Below are 20569 nucleotides of genomic sequence, written 5' to 3'. Positions count from 1 at the left end.
AAGGGGAGAGTCCGGGACAGACGGGCACTCCAAGGGCACATAGTGCCTGTCCCTCTCCAGTAACCCCCTCCTCACTTGTGGTCCCGTCAAGGCAGCCTGAATGGGTGATAGAAGGGGTGGGTGGTCCCCGAGAGCTGGAGCAGCTCTGAGTGAGCACGCCACCAGGGTGCTCACTGGGAGCGCCCCCAGCATGTGGCGCTGTACCTAGGGGGAGGTGACTCAGCTGTGCAAATTGCAAAGGAACAGCCCTCGGCTTGGCAGTCGTCTGTTAGGCCCATTTGTGCATGCAGGGCGCAGTGAGAGGAGACCTGCACAGGGGTCTTTTTCCGTGCAGGGGTGTCACTCCCCTCCTGGGTGAGCGCTGCACCCGTGGCCCTCCGGAGAGCCTAGGGATGCCTCTGACCCTCAGCAGCTTTGGCTCCGTGGCAATTTTCCCTGATGGTTTTCCTGGAGCAGAGCTCTGGCTAAGCCTCACCGGGATGTGGTGAGGGCTAATTAGATAATGTCTAGGAAGCACTTGGAGCTGCTTGGAGATGGGCACTCTTGTATTATTAATAGTGGAGGGCACAGAGTTTATAAACAGCTACTTCAACACTCGGGGCAGGGGAGGGCTTCGGAGCTGAGACAGCCCAGAGCCCCATCTTTGGGAAGGCCTTCAGTCCTGTCACGCGTTCTGGGGGTCAGGGCAGAGGACCGGGACTGCATTAGGAGTTGGAAAGGTGTGTGTGTGTGTGTGTGGGGGGGGTGCATATTCCCTCAACAGTCAGGCTTGCCTGAACAATGCGAGCCATGCAAAGGCTAATCCCTGTTAAAGGGGTGGTGATGTGGGAGGCAGAGAAGTCAGACAGTCTGAGTTCCACCCAGCTGTGCTCCCCTCGGGGTTGTCTCCAGCGGAGGGCCACTGTCTGAGCTGGCCAGCATTGCCCAGACAACCTTTCTGCTAACAGCTACTCTGTTTCTTCAGGCAGGAGGGGAAAGACTTGATCCCATTCCCTTGCGTACAGGCTTTTTGGGGGCAATGTTTCATGCAGATTTCATATCAAATGGCCAGGCCATTGCAGGACTAATTTGGGGGAAATCTAATACGGTGTCAGCAGCTGTGCCTCTTCCTACCCTGTCCCTGCCCACTGCCCTACAGCTGCACAGGTGGGTGGGTGGGCAGTTCTCCCTAAAAGATATATTGAGATCTGTTATGGATCGGATGTTTGTGTGTTTCTCTCACCCCCAAATTCCTGTGTTGAGGCCCTAACCCCTAGAGGGATGGTGTTTGAAGATGGGACCTTTGGGAGAGGATTAGGTTTAGATGAGGTTGTGATGGCAGAGCCCTCATGGTGGGACTCGCGTCCTTATGAAAGGAGACGCCAGAGAGCTTGCTCTGTCTCACTCTCTGCAAGAAGGTGGCAATCTACAAACCCCGAAGGGAGCCCTCACCTGGGACTGATGCTGTTGGTACCTTTCCTGGGGCTTCCAGCCTCCAGAGCTGTGAGAAACTAAAATACTAAAATTTATTATTTCAGCCATTCAATCTGGTATTTTGTTACATAGCCAGTGTAGACTAAGGCAAAGACCTAAACCCCGGTAACTCAGATGGGATCTTATTTGGAAAATAGGGTTGTTACAGAAGGAATGGGGTCCGGTGAGGTCAGCCTGGAGGAGGGTGTCCCCTAACCCCAGGGGACTGATTCCTTTAGAAGAAGTGGAGAGGAGAAGGCTCGTGATGAAAGATGCAGAGGCTGGAGCGATGCCCAGCAAGCCAGGCAATGGCAGAGGTCACTGGCAACAGCAGAGACTGAGAGAGGCACAGAACGGTCTCCCCTCGGGCCCTCAGAGAAGAGCCTTTGCACACCTTGGTTCTCCACTTCGACCCACAGAACGGAAGGCACAGTTTCCTGCTGTTTTAATGCACCCCATTTTGGTGCTTTGTCACGGGCCCCCTAGGAAGTGAAGACCCCAGGTCTGGGGATTTTCCTTGCTCTTGCACCTCAGTCCGCAGCGGGAGCCCGCGAGCCAGCAGGCTGCAGTGCTCTCTGTTCCTCTGTTTGAGGAGGTCCGTACCCCTGGGCGCCCATGTGCTTCCATTGAGGCCGGGCCTTCTGCTGCCAAGTTCTCACACTCAGCTGTTCTAAGGTACAAAGGAGCCTGGAAACTCAGAGGCTTGGGAACATTAGAAAAGCAAAGCTGTCTTCCTGTCGGCAAAGGGCCCGTGTTCCTGAATATCGAAAATCGTTGGTGTTTCTCCCGATGGATCGTCAGGCGACATTTTTATCATTGAGGACCCCCTTCCCCACCCTCATCATAGATCAGTCTTATACATTATCACAGGGAAATGGGGAGGTTCAGCATGGGGGAGTACAAATCCCAACACCTCAGATGACCTGGCAGGCTCTGGCATGGAAGCGTCTTTGCTGTGCCTGTCAGGCACCCAGTGGCCTCAAGGGTGGACATCTTAGAGCCCCAGGGTCCCCCCAGCGCAATCCCCCCAGTAATTCCAGATCACAGGACCTCAAACAGGTAGATTTTAGGTGCATATGCCTCAGCTTCTGTTTGTCACGTGTGTGAACAAACCCAGGAAAATGGGTCCTGTTACCAAGGCCAGTTGTACCATGTCATTTTAACTCGTAATTAAGAGCCTCAAAGCTGGCTTTTTTATAGCCGCTCAAGCACCAGCGAGCCTTCCCGGTTCTGGGCAGAGAAGACGCAGAGCAGAGCCGGCCACACACACCTGGCACTGTCTTAGGTTAGATCATCTTTCAGCATAAGCAGAAACCTCCACTGACCTCAAGCCCAAAACCAGCCTCTAGAAGGTCTGTTCAAAATAGCACCCCGAGGCTTTGCCTTCGCGGAATGCTCTCCTGCCACCCTGGCATCCTCCCCCGGCTGGGAGGGGCTCAGACCATTAACCCAGGAAATAAAGCCTTCTTTACTTGTGGTGGGTAAGCTGCCCCGTTGACTCAACCCGACCAGGGTTTTCTGCCTCCCGATAGTAACAGAGTAATTTAGGCCCACTTATGTTTGTGCAAACCCATAGCCAGTCCCTATAGTAAAAACAAAACACAATCAACAGTGAATGTGGGGAAATATTCCACTTAGAACAGGCAGCCTGCGTGGGTTTTGGCTGGTGAGAAGCCCTACGTAGGGCTAGCCCTCTGAGGAGTCATAGGTGGCTACTGAGGGAAGGCCTTGTGGAGGCACTGAGGTTCAGGAATGAAGAATTTCTTTTACTAAAAATCATTTTCCCAGGGCCAAGCAGTTGGCATAATGGCTATGTTGCTGGATTCCCATGTAGTGGACAGCAATCTCTCTAGTTTTATACATCTCAGCCAATCTCATGGGACTTCCATAGAAAGTCTATGCTGACATGGACAAATCTATAACCTGTGACATGACATAACTGAGACCATTTATTGAGCATATGACCCAGGCATACATATGAGATAAAGTGTAAAGAGTGGGAGTGTTTTTGGCTGCAAGTAATGGAAATCCTAACTCAAACTGGCTTAAACAATAAGAACATTTACTGGCTCACGGAACTTGTAGAAAATCCAAGGGCAGAATGGGCTTTATAGTTGGCTGACAGTTTGTCTATGAGAACTACTTTGGGCTAGCTCACTGGGCTGGTGGTTAAGGCAACTGGATCTCACATGGCTAACCTATGGTTCAGGTTCCAGATCTGGTGGCTTGAGATACACAGTGGGTACGTGTGCACGAATGCCCAAAATCGTGAAAGGGAGAGATGGAGGAGAAGGGATAGCCGCTTGACCATTCTCCATGAAGGGTAGTTTCTCTTCTCCTTCTGTCTCTGTCTCTTGTGAGCACACACACTTGCTCTAAACAAAAAAGAAAAAGACTTGGTTAATTCCATCTCTCTGCTCTGCCATTGGTAATGTGGACTTCACTTTAGGCTGGGTCTCTGTGGTTGAGGTTGACTGTCAGCAGTATTCAGGGTCTTTTGTTTCTTCTTCATGTTAAGCCCAAGAGAGGGAATCACTTATAAAAATTCTCCTAGAGGAACCATCCTAGGAACTCTGGGAAAATCCCCCTGTGTTTTGCTGGCCTAGTCTACATAAGGAGTGTCAGTTGTCTGACCTTGCGATTGCTAAGCTAGCTGGTAGCTGTGGGCTGCTGCTGCTGCTGCCACCTGGCACCTCAAGCGTGTATTGTGCTGCACCTAGCTTACCTGGGAAGAGATTTAAAATCCAAAGTACAGGCCCAGCTGGAGGCCTGGCAGTTAAGGTGCTAGATCCCACATGGCAAACTCTATGGTTTGAGTCCTGGACCTGGTGGCTTGAGAAATATGCCCTATCCCGAGAGGAGAATGGAGAAGGGATTGTGCGGTGGCCATCCCACTGGTGGGATGATTTCTTTCATTTTCCCTCTTTCTTGGTCTCTTCCTGTCTCTCGTGAGCGCATGTGCCCTATAGCAAAAATCTAAAAAAAAAAAAGAAAAAGAAACAAAATCCAAAGTACTATTTCTCCTAATGCTTACTACTTTTGCACCATGGTGAGGTTGAAAAATCATGTAGCACCATCGTAAGTCAAGGACTGTACTTGAATTGGTTTAGAAAAATCAAGACCTACTCCCGGTGCTAAAAAGTAGGTAGCTTCTCCCGAAGCTCTGTGTATGGAGGAGAATGAAATCAGTCCTTCACCAGGAAAGAGGGAGGAGGGACATGAATGATGGGGAAGCCACCAGTAGTAACTACTAACACGATGCCAGGATGGACCTTGGGTGCCTTAGCTGTGTTCTTTCCCGGTGTTCCATGTTGTCTGACGTCCTTTCTCTCTCAAACATTCCACATGTCTAGAGCAATTAAAACATTTCAGTCAGTCTTAAGCGAAGAATGTAAATAAATGCTGTTTTAATCCCTAGACACATTCAACTTCTCTGTATAGCTATTTTTCAAAGGATATTTTATAAGCACCAGTTCATGTTGAAAAATAGTTTGGCTTAAGATATCTGATTGTCAGTTTATGAGTACAATATTTATGTTTCAAAGCTCCAGATCCCATTCTGATTCCAAAATATGCAAGTATACAAGATTTTATTCCAAACAAGTAATAAAATTAAAATAGTTTATCCACCAATAAAGGCTGGGGAAAGCAAACAATATTTAACTTCCCCTGAATTCATTCACTGGGACAAATTCCCCCAAGTCACCTTAAATTGGGAAAAGAATCAGAATCAATGTATCGGGCAGATTTCAGTTTCAACAGCTCAAAAGGGCTTAAACAATACATGGAATCTGTTGGCTTGCATCTACTGAAAAATACAGAGCCAGGGCTGGCTTCCTGTAGTTCAGGAATGTCACCCAAATCCTGTTTATTCATTCTCTCCTCCCTGTCTTCTGCTTCATCTCAAGGCTAGCTCATTTCGGGGTCACATGATGGCTGCTTGTAACTCTTGCACTGCCTGCCTCTCTATTCTTATCTGTTGGTGGAAAGAGTCATTGAAGAATTAAGAAATTTCTTTCTAAGAAGTGCCCCTCTAATGTCTCCTTGAAGCTCCTTGGCCTAAACCAATCTCTGTGACCCAGGGGAAGAAATAAGCCCATAGTTTACCCTAGGTCATGCATCTCACTCCTGGGGTTGATCTTCAGTGGCCAATAATCAGGCCGACAGGAAGGCAAATGAGAAAGAGTGCTGATCCTGGGAACGGAGCCCACAAATGTCCTTTGTCTGATAAAGGACCAAGTATTCCTCATTGACTTCCCAGAGACAGTGTACATGTGGTCTAGAAAATGGTAGCAAGAGGGGAATGGACAGAAAAGAGTAGTCATCAACTTGTAGGTGCAGACTGCTGAGATGTAGTGGAAGTTTTCTGACCTAGCCAAAGTGTCCGTGGGTGGGAACTTGAAAATCCTGTCCTAACAAGGCTTGCTGAGTCATCCCTAACCACCAAGGCCTCTTTCCTCCTTCTTATTAATAAAACCGTCTCTTCTCAACCTCTCTGAAAGTCTCGAACTCAATTTATTTTTCTTATATTTCTACGAAGCTCTAGCCATGGTCTAAAACCTCCCCGCAATGCTTCCCTGAGGAGAATCCTGTAGAAGGCCACTGCTGTGGCTATGAGGTCCTCAACAGTAAAGAGATTGGCCAAGGTTTATCTTCAGGTAGTTTCTCATGTGCTTACAGCAGTCTGCAGAGAGAGACTTCAGCCCGGAGGGCTCATCTCTATTTTGTTATTCAGTTGTTCATTTAACTTCATTCATTTATCCACCACTCATTTACTGAGTATTTACCGAGCACTTATTGATGGGCCAGCCATTACTCAAGGCATTGGGTTGACAGCATTAAATAATACGCTTACGGTCTTTGTCAAAACGTGAAGATAGAAATAAGCAATATATTTACACTATTGGGACCATCGGGTGGTGTGGTAGTTGGGGCACTGCATTCCCAACATGGCCAACGGCAGTTCAAGTCCTACATTGGTGGTTTGCTTTCTCACTTTCTCTTTCTTTTTTTTTCTCTCTCCTGCTGGTCAAATTGGAAAATAAATGATGATAACAAATAAAAATTAAATACATAAATAATGCTTTCAAAAATCTATTGACACTATAAAGTTAGAAAATGATGATGCTGTGAAGAAAAATACCCCAGGATTAGTGGCAAGGATGGTGAGCGTGTTGGGGTTACTTACAACAAAGTGGGAAGGGAAGTTCTCCTGAGAAAGACCCAACACGCAGTGCCTCACAGAGTTCATGACACGGAAGAATCCCTGAATGATTAATTAATCATTAATTAATTAACTGACTGGAGAGATCCAGAGTTGGGACTCTTGCCCTTTTCATGGAAGTGGGCTTGTTTAGTTCAACACAGATTGAAGACGAGTCTTGGATCTCTGTTTCAGTATATTTTCTGCTATAGAGGCCCTGTGCCTGGCAGATGGAGAGAGGGAGTGAGAAAGCACCCTCAGGGGCATGGCCACACCGCAGTCCCTTTTCCTCCACTCTCCTCTTGGGATTTTGGGCATGCCCGTACGTGCGGCCTGTGTGTTTTATTAGCTGCTGGATCTGGAACTTGAACTGCTTAGTCAGCCTTGTGGGATCCAGCTGCCTTAACCACTATGCCACCAGCTGGCCCAGTGTATTTTCATTCCATTGCTGTAACGAAACCACAGATTGGGCTGTTTACAAAGAATAGCTGTATATTTAATTTATGGCTGTGGAGGCTGGGAAGTCCACAAGCATAGGGCCAGCATTTGGCGAGGGTAATCCCACGGTGGAAGGAAGGAAGGTGGAGGCAGTCATGTACGACAGAGCGGGAGAACTGGGCCAGACTCCCCACTTTTGTAACTAACCCACACCTCTGATAAGGGCCTTAATCTAGACGTGAGAACGGCGCCCTCACGCCCTCATGATCCAGTCGTTTCTTAAGTGCCTACTTCTTAAAGTTGTCACAATAGGGATTAAACTTTAGCATGAATTTAGAAGGGGACAGGTATTCAATCTACAGCATTCTCTCAAAGAAGGATTAAACAAGCCATTCCACCTTACAACCGAAAGGGCGGTGGCCCAGTTTCAATGGCACTCATTATGAAAACTCTGTGTTCCACTGGCCAAGAACAGGGTTCGATTCCCTGTCCAACTAGCAGTTGGGCCCAGCGCCACACGCCCATAATACCAGCAACTCAGGCAGCTGAGGCAGGAGGGTCATGACTGTAATGCGTGGTAGAGTGCGCATGTTGCCCCAGCTACTAGGAGCATCATGACAAAGTGATATTCTGTCTTTAACACAAAAACAAACTGCAAAAGCGATACTGCAGATGGGTCAGAACATAAAGGCTAGTTTGGCTTCAGTTTCTTTGCACATTTATGAATGGAGAGGCAATCCTTAGGTTCAACTGCCTGTTGGCAAATGAGCGTTTTCCCTGAATGGGCCCAAACTCTATTCCCCTCACTCGTGGGCTGGTTAGTAAAGCTCATGTGGATATAGGCAATGAAAGCACCAATTTGACCCAAGCATTCTTTGACCTACATGTTTATGTGGGGATTAAGAGTAGAATGAGTTGTCACTGAAAATATGTGCTTTGTGTATTTAGAAGATAAGTATTTTTTTATTGCTAATTAGCGTTGGACTCACATACATTTGTCATGTTGGTATGTCAGATTCATTTGTCCTTTCAAACCCAACTGCCTTAATTAATCTTTTTCTGTCCATTCTCTGCTGCAGTCTGGCTGTAACTCAGACTGTTAGGCTCTCCGGTAATGGGATTGCTACTTAGGAAACCTTGACTTTTAAAGCCAAATCCAGAGTTTGATTATTGTTCAAGAATATCTCATTTGGTGAATTCAAGAACTAGCTTCACCATAGTGAGCTCATGAAATAGGGAACTGGGTGAATATTATCCTACTCATGTTTTCTAAGAATTATTAGCCTTGGTGTCCTTTGCATCATGGAGCATTTCTTGGATCTACTCTTCCCTTGGGGCCGGCAGGTGGCGTGGTGGTTAAGGGCACTGGACTCCCATATGGCCGACCACGGTTCAAGTCCTGAACCTGGTGGCTTGCTTTCTTGCTTTCCCTCCCTCTCTCTCACTCTGTCCCTCTGAATAAATAAAGTTAAATAAAATAATTTGGAAAAAAAAAAGAAGAATCTACTCTTCCCTCAAGGATTGGACAACTCTCCCCGCATAGACACATAAGACCTTTACACATGTTATTTCTTCCGTGAGAGAGAGAGAGATAGCACCTCCAGTGGGTTTTTTCACCACGGTTCACCCCCCAGCCTACCCTGAGTCATGGATACATGTGTGCCCAGCAAAATCTGGGAGGTCTCCAGGTGCCAACCCAGGACCTGCCCATATGGGTCAACCTTGCAGAGCACTGTGTTTTTCCACTACACCACCATCTGACCCCTCTGATAGAATTTCGATTTTATTGCAACTGCTTGTTGACCCATCTACCTACGCATCAACTCTCTCCCATCAACCAGTTAGCTTGTAGAACACAGAAACCCTGTTCATGTATGTCCTCAGTACTCACTGTCTTGCTAGACACACACTTGGTATTCCTTGTGAAATGGTCTGAAAGACTCAGTCTGTACATCTAACATAGTTGATTTTTATCTTACTAGGTTTTTTCTTTTTTAAATATAGAGCATGTGTGCTTGCTGGAGAGACAGAGAGAGAGGTAAAGTGAAAAAAATACTGCCTGGGATGGCCACATCCCAATCACCTCTCTTTTATTCTTCTCTCAGGATTCTGGGCATGCACACACACCTGCCTAGCATGTTTTTCAAGCTGTCAGATCTGGCACTCGAACCACCATTCAGCCAGGTGGAATCCAGCTGCCTTAACCACCACATCATCTGGCTGGCCCTACCTGATGATCTTTTTTTTTTTTTTTGGAGAGGTTTTTGCTATAGGCTGCATGTGCTCACCAGAAAGACAGAGAGAGACAGAGAGACAGAAAGCAAGAAATCACCCCCACGTGGGGAATGGCCATGCAGCAATCCCTTCTCCTCCATTTTCCTCTTGGGATCTTGAGCATGCATGCGCAGGTGCCAGTGTAAGTTAAAGCCACCGGGTCCAGGACTTGAACTGTGATTGACCACATGGGAGTCCAGTGACATAGCCGTTACTCCATCTGCTGGTCCCTACTTGGTGATTTTTAATCATGTCTCATCTGACTCACATGATTACGTTAAGACAAGCGGAACCTGGCTTCAGTGTTTAAGAAAAACCTGATCGATGGTGGATTTGGTGTTGTGAAAGTTCTGAACATGCTGTTAAACGTGTGTGCATGCTCAAGGACCCAACAGGACAGAGAATAGAAGGGAAGGGATCACAGTATGACCAAACAGTGTTGGGGTGTCCCCCCTCCATTTCCCTCTGCTGAGAGTGTATGCCCTCTGGAATAAAAATGTAATTTAAAGAAAATTCTGTCATTGATGCTGTGCTTTCCTGATGAGTAAGAAAATACTCATCATTCAATTTTAGTCGTAGAATATCTTTTAAAACATTAACATCCCTTGATAAAATTAAGAAGTATTATATTAATAAAGGTAATTTAGTATAAATAATATTCTGATCTTAAAAATAATAATGTAGCCAATTATGGGGATGGCTCTGTGGCCTGGTGGTTAAGGCAGTTGAATCCCATATAGCCAATTGGGTAGTTCAAATGCAGACCCAGTGGCTTGAAAAACATGTTGGGTGCATGTGCATGTGTGCCCAAAATATTGCAGAAGGGAGAGATGGAGGAGAAGGCATTGCATTGTGACTAGGCCCTGCGGGAGGTGCTTTCTTCTGTCTTTCGAGCTTTGTGAAAAACACTCTCTCAGAAGTCCACACACACACACACACATACACACACACACACACGAAGCAAAAAGAAAACAAAAACAATTGTGACATTTGTATACCACCCTACTGCTTAAATGGGGCTATCATAGCCGTTCTATTATTTGACACTGAGAAGAGTCAGAGGCTATCAGTGAGACCATGTCAATTACGAAAGGGAGACTAAGGGCGATCTTCCCAACTTACACAGCTAACAGGTGGAAGAGTTGGAGCACAGATTCAGATCTGCCTTCAAAAACCACACCTTTGTGCTCTCTCTGCCTCCGGTGCACCACTGAAGATCTTGGTGTCAGCCATGGGCCACCGCCCCGCCCGGTGTTACTGGTACTGTAAAAAAAAGCCGTACCCAAAGTCGTGCTTCTGCCGAGGTGTCCCAGATGCCAAGATCTGCATCTTTGACCTGGGGCGGAAGAAGGCCACAGTGGATGAATTCCCACTCTGTGGCCACATGGTGTCAGATGAACATGAGCAGCTCTCATCGGAGGCCTTGGAGGCTGCCCGTATTTGTGCAAACAAGCACATGGTGACAAGTTGTGGCAAGATGGCTTTCATATCCGAGTGCGGCTCCACCCTTCCCACGTCCTCCGCATCAACAAGATGTTGTCCTGTGCTGGAGCCAACAGGCTCCAGACAGGTATGAGGGGTGCCTTTGGGAAGCTCCAGGGCACAGTAGCCAGGGTCCATATTGGCCAGATTATCATGTCCATCCGCACCAAGCTGCAGAACAAGGAGCATGTGATCGAAGCCCTCTGCAGGGCCAAGTTCAAGTTCCCTGGTCGACAGAAGGTCCACATCTCAAAGAAGTGGGGCTTTACCAAGTTTAATGCTGATGAATTTGAAGATATGATGGCTGAGAAGCACCTCATCCCCGATGGCTGTGGTATCAAATACATCCCCAATTGTGGTCCCCTAGACAAGTGGAGAGCCTTGCACTCATGAGGGTTCATACTGTGCTGCCCCTTCCTTAATCACAGTTATCAATAAATCTGCTCATATCCTAAAAAAAAAAACCAAAAAACCCCCAAAACAAACAAAAAACCCACACCTTTGTGTGTGTGTGTGTGTGTGTGTGTGTGTGTGTGTGTAAGGGGTTGCACTGATGGTGGGTATAGAGACTGTTCATATTGGAGCTCCTTCCCAAATGGCTGATTTTCAGAGTTTCATTAGTTCTAAAGAAGCTGTTAGAGGGAACCAGCAGTTAGCACAATGGCTATGTCGCTGAACTCCCACGTAGTCGACCGCGGTTCACATCCCGGACCCGGTGGCTTAAAACTCACGCCGGGTACGTGTGCGTGTGTGCCCAAGATCCCAAGAGGAGAATGGAGGAGAAGGGATTGCGGTGTGACCATCCCCCCGGGGGGGTGATTTCTCGCTTTCTGTCTCTATGTCTCTCTCTGTCTGGCGAGCACACACGCCCTATAGTGAAACCCCCCCCCCCAAAAAAAAAGAAGCTGTTAGAGTATTGGAACTCCCAAGATGTCAGGCATGGGGGTGTGAGGCAGAGCCAGGAGGTGGGAATTTTAAGACCAAGATCGTGCCTTTGGTGTAATCCAATCTGTTCTGCCATGCCATGTCCTGCTGATACATGACCTCTGATGTGCTGTGGTGATAAGAGTGAGACCAAGGGAGGGGAGGAATCAGGCCAAGGGTTTGCCTCTGTCTCTGCTGACTTGTCTTTTGGTTGTTCACGGCTGGTTATTTTACCTGTCCCAAACAAAGATTTTTTAGTGGCCAGGCCAATCCCTCAAATGAGCTCAAGCTAAGAATAAACACAGCCCGGGGGGCACATGAGCATTAAAAACACCTGCAGCAGGGTCATTGCAACCAGAGGCCCACTGCCATGTGTCAAATCATTGGGGCCAGATGGGTTTCAAGACTCAGACTAATCCCTACCACTCTGGTGGAGTCTCTTGTTGCGTTGTGCAGTCAAGCAGCATACGACTTCCGAAGCCAAAGGAGAGATGTACATGCTGGATTAGATAAAGACTGTAAATAGGCTCTCATAAGAGCAGGTCGGGTCAGGTCAGGCCTTGCCACGCGTGAGTTATATAATAGCTCATGATTTGGGGAGCTTCTTGAATTTCAGGGTTGTGGATAAGGACCCATAGACCCTTATCCCTTTATGACATCACCACCTCATTTTGTCTTCAGCACTCAACTCAAGACGTAATGTATTTTTGCAGGCTTGCTGGAGTTGACAATTGCCAACATTGGATTGCTGAGGAGGACATGCCATGTCATCCTCTGGGTGCCTCTCGACATGCAAAGGCCCCATTTTTGAGCTTGAAGAATTACCTGTGGATGTTCATGAGGAAAACTGGTTTATGGAAGTTTGGCAAATGAGCAAGTTCCCAAGAATGGGTGGAATTTTCTAGACTAAGGGGGCTGGGGGAATCCCTCCACATGGTAGTTTCAGTAAGAAAGCTCATTCTAGAGAAGGGCAGATGGGGCACAGCGGGGTGGACCGGCCTTGGGCCAGGAAGTATCCTCTCAGCTGGTGACGGAGAGCGAGAGGGATGAAACTGAGTATGTTTGAAATGATGAAAAGTCACTGAAAAATGTCGAGCAGAGGCTGATGGGTAAAGATGGGTCTAAATCAAAAGGAGCCGCTCATCATCTGCCAAGCTACTGAGCTCTTCGTCTGCCAGCACTCGGAGCTCTGTTCTGCTTTGTCCTTGGCCTGGAATGCCCTTCCGGGGCTCCTTCCTGACACATCCCACTCATCTTTCAGGGCCCAGCTCATATGTCCCCTGCTTCGTGGAGGCCTCTCCCTGACCTCTCTAGGGAGTGTTAACTGCTCTTTTCTCTGTGACCCCACACAAACTTTCCTAGGAACCTGACACCAGTTCTGTTAGTGAACTGTGACCTCTGCCAGGGCAGGCTCTAGGTCTTTTTTTTCGACTGGCACCTGGCACAGGACTTGGGCCACACGAGTTCAAAGTAATCGGTTGGTGGGTAAATACTTATATGTCTGTCATCTCTTAATATTCTCTCAGCTCCTAGTTCTTTCTTTTCCTCCCTCCCTCCCTTTACCTTTTCTTCTATGAGAGGCACACACACACACACACACACACACACACACACAGAGAGAGAGAGACAGAGAGAGACAGAGAGGCAGAGAGAGGCATCCCCAAGAGTGTCTTCATGCCATGATCTACCCTCAGTCTCAGCTGGCCCATCACAGACACACACTTGGTGGGTACAGGGACGTCCCTGGACATGAACGCAGGACCTTTCTCATGTGGGACCTGTATTGCTGTGACACTGCCTGACGCTATTTTGTTTTATTTTGTTTTGTTTTTAATTGGAATAATACCTCTTATACAGATTAAATTTTGGAACATAGAAGTTACCACTACTTTTCAGTAAAGAACATGGAAATGTGTGAAAATAAGAAGTTTGTCAGGGTTGAGGTAGAGGTTATTGGATTATGTAGTGGGTTAAATTAAGTCCTCTAAAAAGTTATATACAAATTCTAGCCCTTGATACCCCTGAATGTGACTGTATTTGGAAAAAGAGTCATTGTAGTTGCGATAGAAGATCCTAGAATGAGATAATCCTAGATTGGATAGGCCATAAATCCAATGAAGGGCATCCTTGTAAGAGACCAAAAAAAGACACAGAGAGACAGAAGGGAGAAGGCCATGGAAGGATTGGATAAGCCAAAGGACACTGAGAATTTCTGATAGCCACCAGAAGCTAAGAAAAAGGCATGAAGTGGATTCTCCATCTACGTCTCCTGACGGAACCAACTCTCCAATCATCTTGATTTTGGACTAACGAGCTCCCTGAGAATAAGTTCCAAGTATGTGGTCATTCATATGGAACCGTAGGGAATGTCTGCAGATGCCAAGGACGATTCTAAATAGCGGCATTTAATGACCAGTGGGGATGTTGAGAAGCAGTGTAGTAGCATAAAGGTGGGGAGCTTATGGTCACAGGTGGACAGTCCACCCTTCTCAGCTCTACCTTCTGTGCCTCATCTGAAAAATAAGTGTGATATTAGTACCTACCTGCGATAGGCTGAAGGTATGTGTCCTCCTGAATCTCATGTTGAAATCCAAACCCCAAGGTGATGGTGTTAGGAGATAGAAACTTCCATAGGTCATGAATAGACTTAGTGCACTGTTATGTCTGAATGTGTTTTTCTGACATTCATATGTTGCACCCTAATCTCCAACGCAATATTAGTAAAGGACAGAGGCTTCAGCTTGTGTTTAGTGCCCTGATGAAAGGGGCCCCAGGGAGCTCACTCTCCCCTTCCATCAAGTGACGACACAGCATGAAGGTGCCATCTAAGGAACAGAGACCTCGTCAGGCACCAGATCTGCTAGTGCATCGATCTCGAATTTGTCAGCCTCCAGAATTATGTCTGTGAATTACCCAGTCCAAGGTATTTTGTTAACAAACTAAAATAGTTCCCTTATAAAAGAGGACCCAGAGAGCTCTGTCTCTACTTGTATCATGTGAAGTAATAGCAAAAAGATGACCGTCTCTGAACCAGAAAGAGAGCCCTTACCAGACACGGAATCTGCCAGTGCGTCAATCTTGGACTTCCAGCCTCCAGAACTGTAAGAAAGAAATGGCGCTTGTTTAAGTCACCAGCAGCCCAAAGGGGCTATGATGCCATCATACAAGGCTTTTCGGGTACTGAGTGGGATCACTGAGCCAACAGATGAGAAACCCTTTGTGTGCACAGAGGAGACACCCAGTACTCTTATTGGTCAATTATTAGATGGTGGCAAGTGTATAGTTTACTGTTTGCAAATGTTACAATGACAATAATTCTGAAAGTGGTAGGCCTGGCTCTGTTGCCTTGCAGTTAAGAGAGCCATATTCCCCATGGTCAACCATGGTTTGAATCCCAGCCCCGGTGGCTTTTAAAACACATAGAGTGTGTGTGAATGCATGCCCTGCATCTCAACAGGGTGGAGAAATGGAAGAGAAGTGATCGTGGCACGACCATACCCCTTTACATGGTCCTTTCTTCCTCCCCCATCCTCTCTCTGATGACTGTAAACACCTCTGGCAATTCAAAACTAAAAAAAGAAAGTGGCATTCAACCTCCAAGCTGTCAAGACTTAAAGTAGCCCGCTTTTCTTCTCACTTCCTCTTACATGCAAAGCCCCCTTCCCTTAGGCCATGGATTTGTTTGAATTTGGAGGCCTTCCTAAAGTTATCACAGTAATTGAATTTTAGAGTTTATCAGTCTTCAGGTAAAGTGCTTTCAGTCTACGATACCCAGAAGGCTCCAGCTCCCTGAATATAGTACTGGGAGTCTTCAGACTCTTCAATATTTCAGGAAGTCTAACAGAAACTGTATCACTTATCTATGGGAGGGGGGTAAGCACGATTGAAGTGGTAAGGTTTGGTTTTATTTTGCTTCTGCTAATGGAGAGATATTTGCTAGGGGGATAAAGTTGGTTATTTTATATAAAATGAATTAACATATGTAATTTGTTTCAGATTAAAAAAATGTATAAAATAGGGTCCGCCAGGTGGCATAGTGGTTAAGGCAGCTAGATCCCACATGGACTGCTACATGGTTTGAGTTCCAGACCCAGCAGTTTGGAAAACACACCAAGTGTGGGTGTGTGTGTGTGTGTGTGTGTGTGTGTATGTGTATGTGTATGCGCGCGTGCCCAAAAGCCTGAGATGAAAGTGGAGGAAAAAGGATTGTAGTGTGGTCATCTCCCCTGGGGGATGCTTTCTCATTTTCTCTCTTTCTCCCTCTTTCTGTCTCTTTCCATCAAGCCCTATCTCAAACTAAAAATCAAAAACAAAAACAAAAACCACAGAGACAAAATATGGAGAATATAGGTGAAACAGTAAGAATATCTTTCTAATGTGTTCAAGCTATTAAATGTTATGTGATGTCGGGACCAATAGTTAGTGTAATGGCTATGACGCTGGACTCCCATGTAGCTGACTGCGGTTCGAGTCCCGGACCTGGTGGCTTAAACTCATGTGGGGGACATGTGCGTTTGTGCCCAAGATCATGAGAGGAGAATGGAGGAGAAGGGGTTGCGCCGTGGCCATCCCCCCTGGGGGGTGATTTCTCGCTTTCTGTCTCTCTGTCTGTCTTTCTCTGTCTTTCTGACAAGTGCATGCGCCCTATAGCAAAAAGCTCTCAAAAAAAAAAAAAAAAAAAGCCTTTCTATTCAAGAACCTTTTTTTACCGCTGGCCCCTGGGGCTAAAATTCTCGAGTTAGTCTTGTCTTTGCAGGCATCAAAGGCCACAGTAAAATGCAACCTCTGCCTTAGAGGAATCATCGCTACCTTCACTGCCATTATCATCTGGATCCAGAGGTTCTTGGTTTGGTTCCCACCCTCGGAACAGCCTGGCTACTCCCATGTTCCCTGTCCAGGCTGAAGGCATTCCTTGATCTCTGGTTGGTCTCAGGGTCAAGGGCTTCCCTTTTTCCTTAGCTCTTCTTCTTGCTGGCAGAGGTGAGAAGGCCAAGGCTTCGCTCTACCCGGAGGTGAGGACGAAGGGCACCTGCAGTTAGCTCAGCACAAGCCTAGCAAGACCCACTTCCAGAAGCCTGTCCTTCAGATCCTCGTCCAGGTCTTTGCAGCCGTAGTGCAGACCTGGACGGACAGGGCCCTGGAGAGGTTTGCTTGGCAAGTGGCAATGCCTGGAAGAAGGATGCAGGGTCAGAGCAGGTCTAGCCTGACTGTGGCATGCCATGCTCCACGAGCCTCTGTGGGCCAGAGAGGAGCCCATGGCAAGACAAATGCGGAGCGTGAAGAGGCAGGTCCTGCCTTCCTCCTCCTCTCCAGCGCAAGCCTGCATTTCGTCATTCTGCACAATCGTTCCCCACGCCGGAATCCAAGGCAGGGGGCCGTCCTGTATCTGGAACCACAGGGAGGGCAAGTGACCCTGGGGACAGACGCTTTCTGCTTCTCTGGGCAGACACTATCCTACCAGCCATCTGAGGTTTCGGCTGTCCCTCTTCTCTGATCCACACGGAGCTTCCTCGTGTTTCTTTACACCATGTCTTACGTGATAATCCCTCAAGTGTTCAACGCTGGCTTTTTTTTTTTAAAGCCTGAAGAAAAACACACTTTCTCTCCTCTTCATTTGTAGTTATCAAAATACTGAAGTATTTGATTCAAAAGCAAAACCAGAAAGCAGACACGTGAGGCCAAATTGTGCTCTCCCTGGATGGGAGCAGTGTGTGCGGATTAAAGACTTGGGCTGGTTTGCAGGAAGAAAATGCCGTGGATTTTCAAGAACATGGCGGAGAAAAGTAGGTCAACATTTTCAACCTCTCAACCCTGTCATTGTCCCTGTAAAGCTCTTATTGTCGGTGTTTGGGGAAGTCTGCGCAGAGCCGGGGATACGGAACTCACGCTCTGGGTAAAGTAAGGAGCTTAGTGTCTGCAGGAGCAGGGAGAACGCTGCGTCCGTGAAGACACTGGGAGAGTCAATTACTTCTAGTTTCTTTCTTTTTTTTCTTATTTCAAAGCAATGTTAATGGATCACCAAGGAACACTTTACTGTCCTGGTAGGAGAAGACAGATGATAGAAAACGGGTTTAGAAAAATATTGTAGGGCGGGACCAGCAGTTAGCGTAATGGCTATGTCACTGGACTCCCATGTAGTCGACTGAGGTTTGAGTCTTGGACCTGGTGGCTTAAACTCACGCCGGGTGCATGTGCGTGTGTGCCCAAGATCTGAGAGGAGAATGAAGGAGAAGGGATTGTGGTGTGACCATCCTCCCAGGGGGATGATCTCTTGCTTTCTGTCTCTTTCTGTCTTTCTGGTGAGCGCACACCCCCTATAGCAAACAAAAACAAAAACAAAATTCTCCAAAAAAAAAAAAAAGAAAGAAAAATATTTTAGGACTGGCCCCATAGCTTAGTGGTTAAGGGCACCAGATCCCACGTGCTGACTGCAGTTCAAATCCTAACCCTAGTGGCTTGGAAAAACACTGGGTACATACATGTCTGTGTCCAGAACCCCAACAAGATAGAGAGGTTGAGAAGAAGGGACTGTGGCATGCCATGCTCCGCCAGGGCTGCTTTTTGTTTTTCTGTTTCTCTCTGGTACATACACAATTAAAATATTTTAATGAGATATTCTTTCTAAATCTAAGCTAGAAGAACTAAAGACATAGTCATGCAAACAATTCTTTTCTTCCCCTACAAATATTGAGAAAAAAATCTACTAGGTGAGTATTAATTTTCTATAGGGGCCTGCCATAAAAAATTATCACAATTGGTGCCAGTAGGTGGCGTGGTGGTTAAGCTGCTAGACTCCTTCATGGCTGACCAAAGATCGAATCCCACATCTGGTGACTTGCTTTTTCACTTTCCCTTTTTGTCTCTCTTTGATCAAATGAAAAACATAATCATAAGTAAAATAAGTAATTCTTTTTAAAAATTACTTTAAAAAAAGTAACTTTCTGGTGGGCTGGCAAGGTGGCGTGGTAGTTTAGGGTGCTGGATTCCCACATGGCCAACTGCAGTTTGAGTCTTGGATCTGGAGGCTTGCTTTCCCACTTTCCCTCTCTCTCTCACTCTGTCCCTTTCTGCTCAAATTTAAAATAAATAAAGTTAAACAAAATAAATTTTTTAAAGAATTATTTTGTTTAACTTTACTTATTTCTTTATTTTAATTTGGCCGGGGTGGAGGGGAAGGCCATGTCAGAGTCCAGCACCTTGACCACCATGTCACCTGCTGGTCCCCATTCCAATTTTTAAGCACTAGTTAGTGTCCCACCTAATGACTGTTTGTACTGACAACTATTTAACCAACCTTTTCTTCTTACGTGTGGAAGTAGGTTCCAAACTTTTGCTATTCTGAAGCATGCTGCCGTGAATGTTCTATTGTGGCATTTGTGTGGGCTTCTCTGATTCTTTTCCATAGGATAAATGAGTAGAATTGGAATTACTGGGTGCAAAAGTGTACACTTGTACAGCTTTTCATGTTATTTCCAGAAGGCCATTTCTGAAAGGTCGTAACAGCGCAACGTTGAGAATTTTGAGCGTGGTGACATCTAGAAAGTCTCCTCTAGCTTTAAAATTCTGTGCCTTGAGCTGGCCCTGTCACCTGTGACTGAGAGGGCCAGATCCCACATGACTGACCCTGGTTTGAATTCTGACCCTGGCGGCTTGAAAGACACACTGGGTGGATGTGTGTACGCGCCCCAGATTCTGACAGGATGTAGGAAGGATGGGGACGGGATTGTGGTATGACCACACCCAATGAGGGGGGTGCTTCCCCCTCTCCGTTCCTCTCTTCCTTTGTGCTCTTTCATGCCTTCTCACGATCACAGAGATTATCTTGTGACCCTGGGATTCAGAGATTTAGGGGGTGTTGAGACTATCCTGGAGGAAGAAAGAGACTCAGAGGGAGAGTCATTGCGTTCGAAGAGCTCTTAGACCTGTAGAGTCTGCGTATCATGGAGGGCCTTGGACCAGAGAATTATGACCAGGTGTTAAGTTCCGTGTCCTGAGCCCGATCTGGGGACTGCGAGGACTAGCGACAAGGAGGGGCGGAAGTGGAATACAGCACTTACTTGTGGCTTCTCCTACCTCGCAGTGCTATTGCCTGTCTTCTCTGTGCCAGCTGATGCTTTTCCTTTATCCCTTTTCCTCCTTCCCTCTCTCTCTGTCTTTCTCCCTTCTCTCTCTCTTTCTTCTCTCTCTCTTCTCTCTCTCTCTTTCTTCTCTCTCTCTCTTTCTCTCTCTCTCTCTTTCCCAGAGGGCACATGCACTCATCTGAAAGAGACAGAGAGACACAGGGAGAGGCAGCCCCTGGAGGGACATGGCCACACAGCAATCTGTTCTCCTTCACCTCTCCATCCTCTCGGGATTTAGGGCACACATACATGTGCCCGGTGTTTTTCAAGCCTGAAGTCCAGGACTCAAGTTGAGGTTGGCCATGAGAGCCGGCTACTGGCCTGGCCCCGCTGGTTCTTTCATTTCTTGCTTTGAGTTCTCTAAGGTGCAGAATAAGACGGGGCTAGACCGTCACAGCCACTAGAGTCCCCACGCTGTGCAGGGAACTGCCCTGGCTGTGGACGGGCCTTGGAATGGTGGCTTTCTGTCAGATGCCCTCTGTGTCTAGGTGGCTGTGGCCAGCAGGGCGGGGTGCCATGACACCAAGCGCGTCCTGTGAGGAACCCCTAGGAAGTGGCTGGGATGTGGCAGGCACGCAGACCTTAGAAGGGGTGGGAGGGAGTCCTGCTGGGTTCTTTGAATTCTCCATCCAGGACAGGGGCCCGCCAGGGAGAATGAACTTTTCCCCACCACAGA

General features: G+C 47.1%; 1 pseudogene; it reads left to right on the top strand.

The window, feature by feature from the left end:
* Nucleotides 1-10598: 10598 nt before the first annotated feature.
* Nucleotides 10599-11242, top strand: LOC102475891 (60S ribosomal protein L10-like; annotated as a pseudogene).
* Nucleotides 11243-20569: the final 9327 nt, after the last annotated feature.

This window comes from Tupaia chinensis, unplaced genomic scaffold, assembly GCF_000334495.1.
Source record: "Tupaia chinensis unplaced genomic scaffold, TupChi_1.0 Scaffold143647_1, whole genome shotgun sequence".
NCBI lineage: Eukaryota > Metazoa > Chordata > Mammalia > Scandentia > Tupaiidae > Tupaia > Tupaia belangeri.
This window is presented reverse-complemented; position numbering and strand designations above follow the sequence as displayed.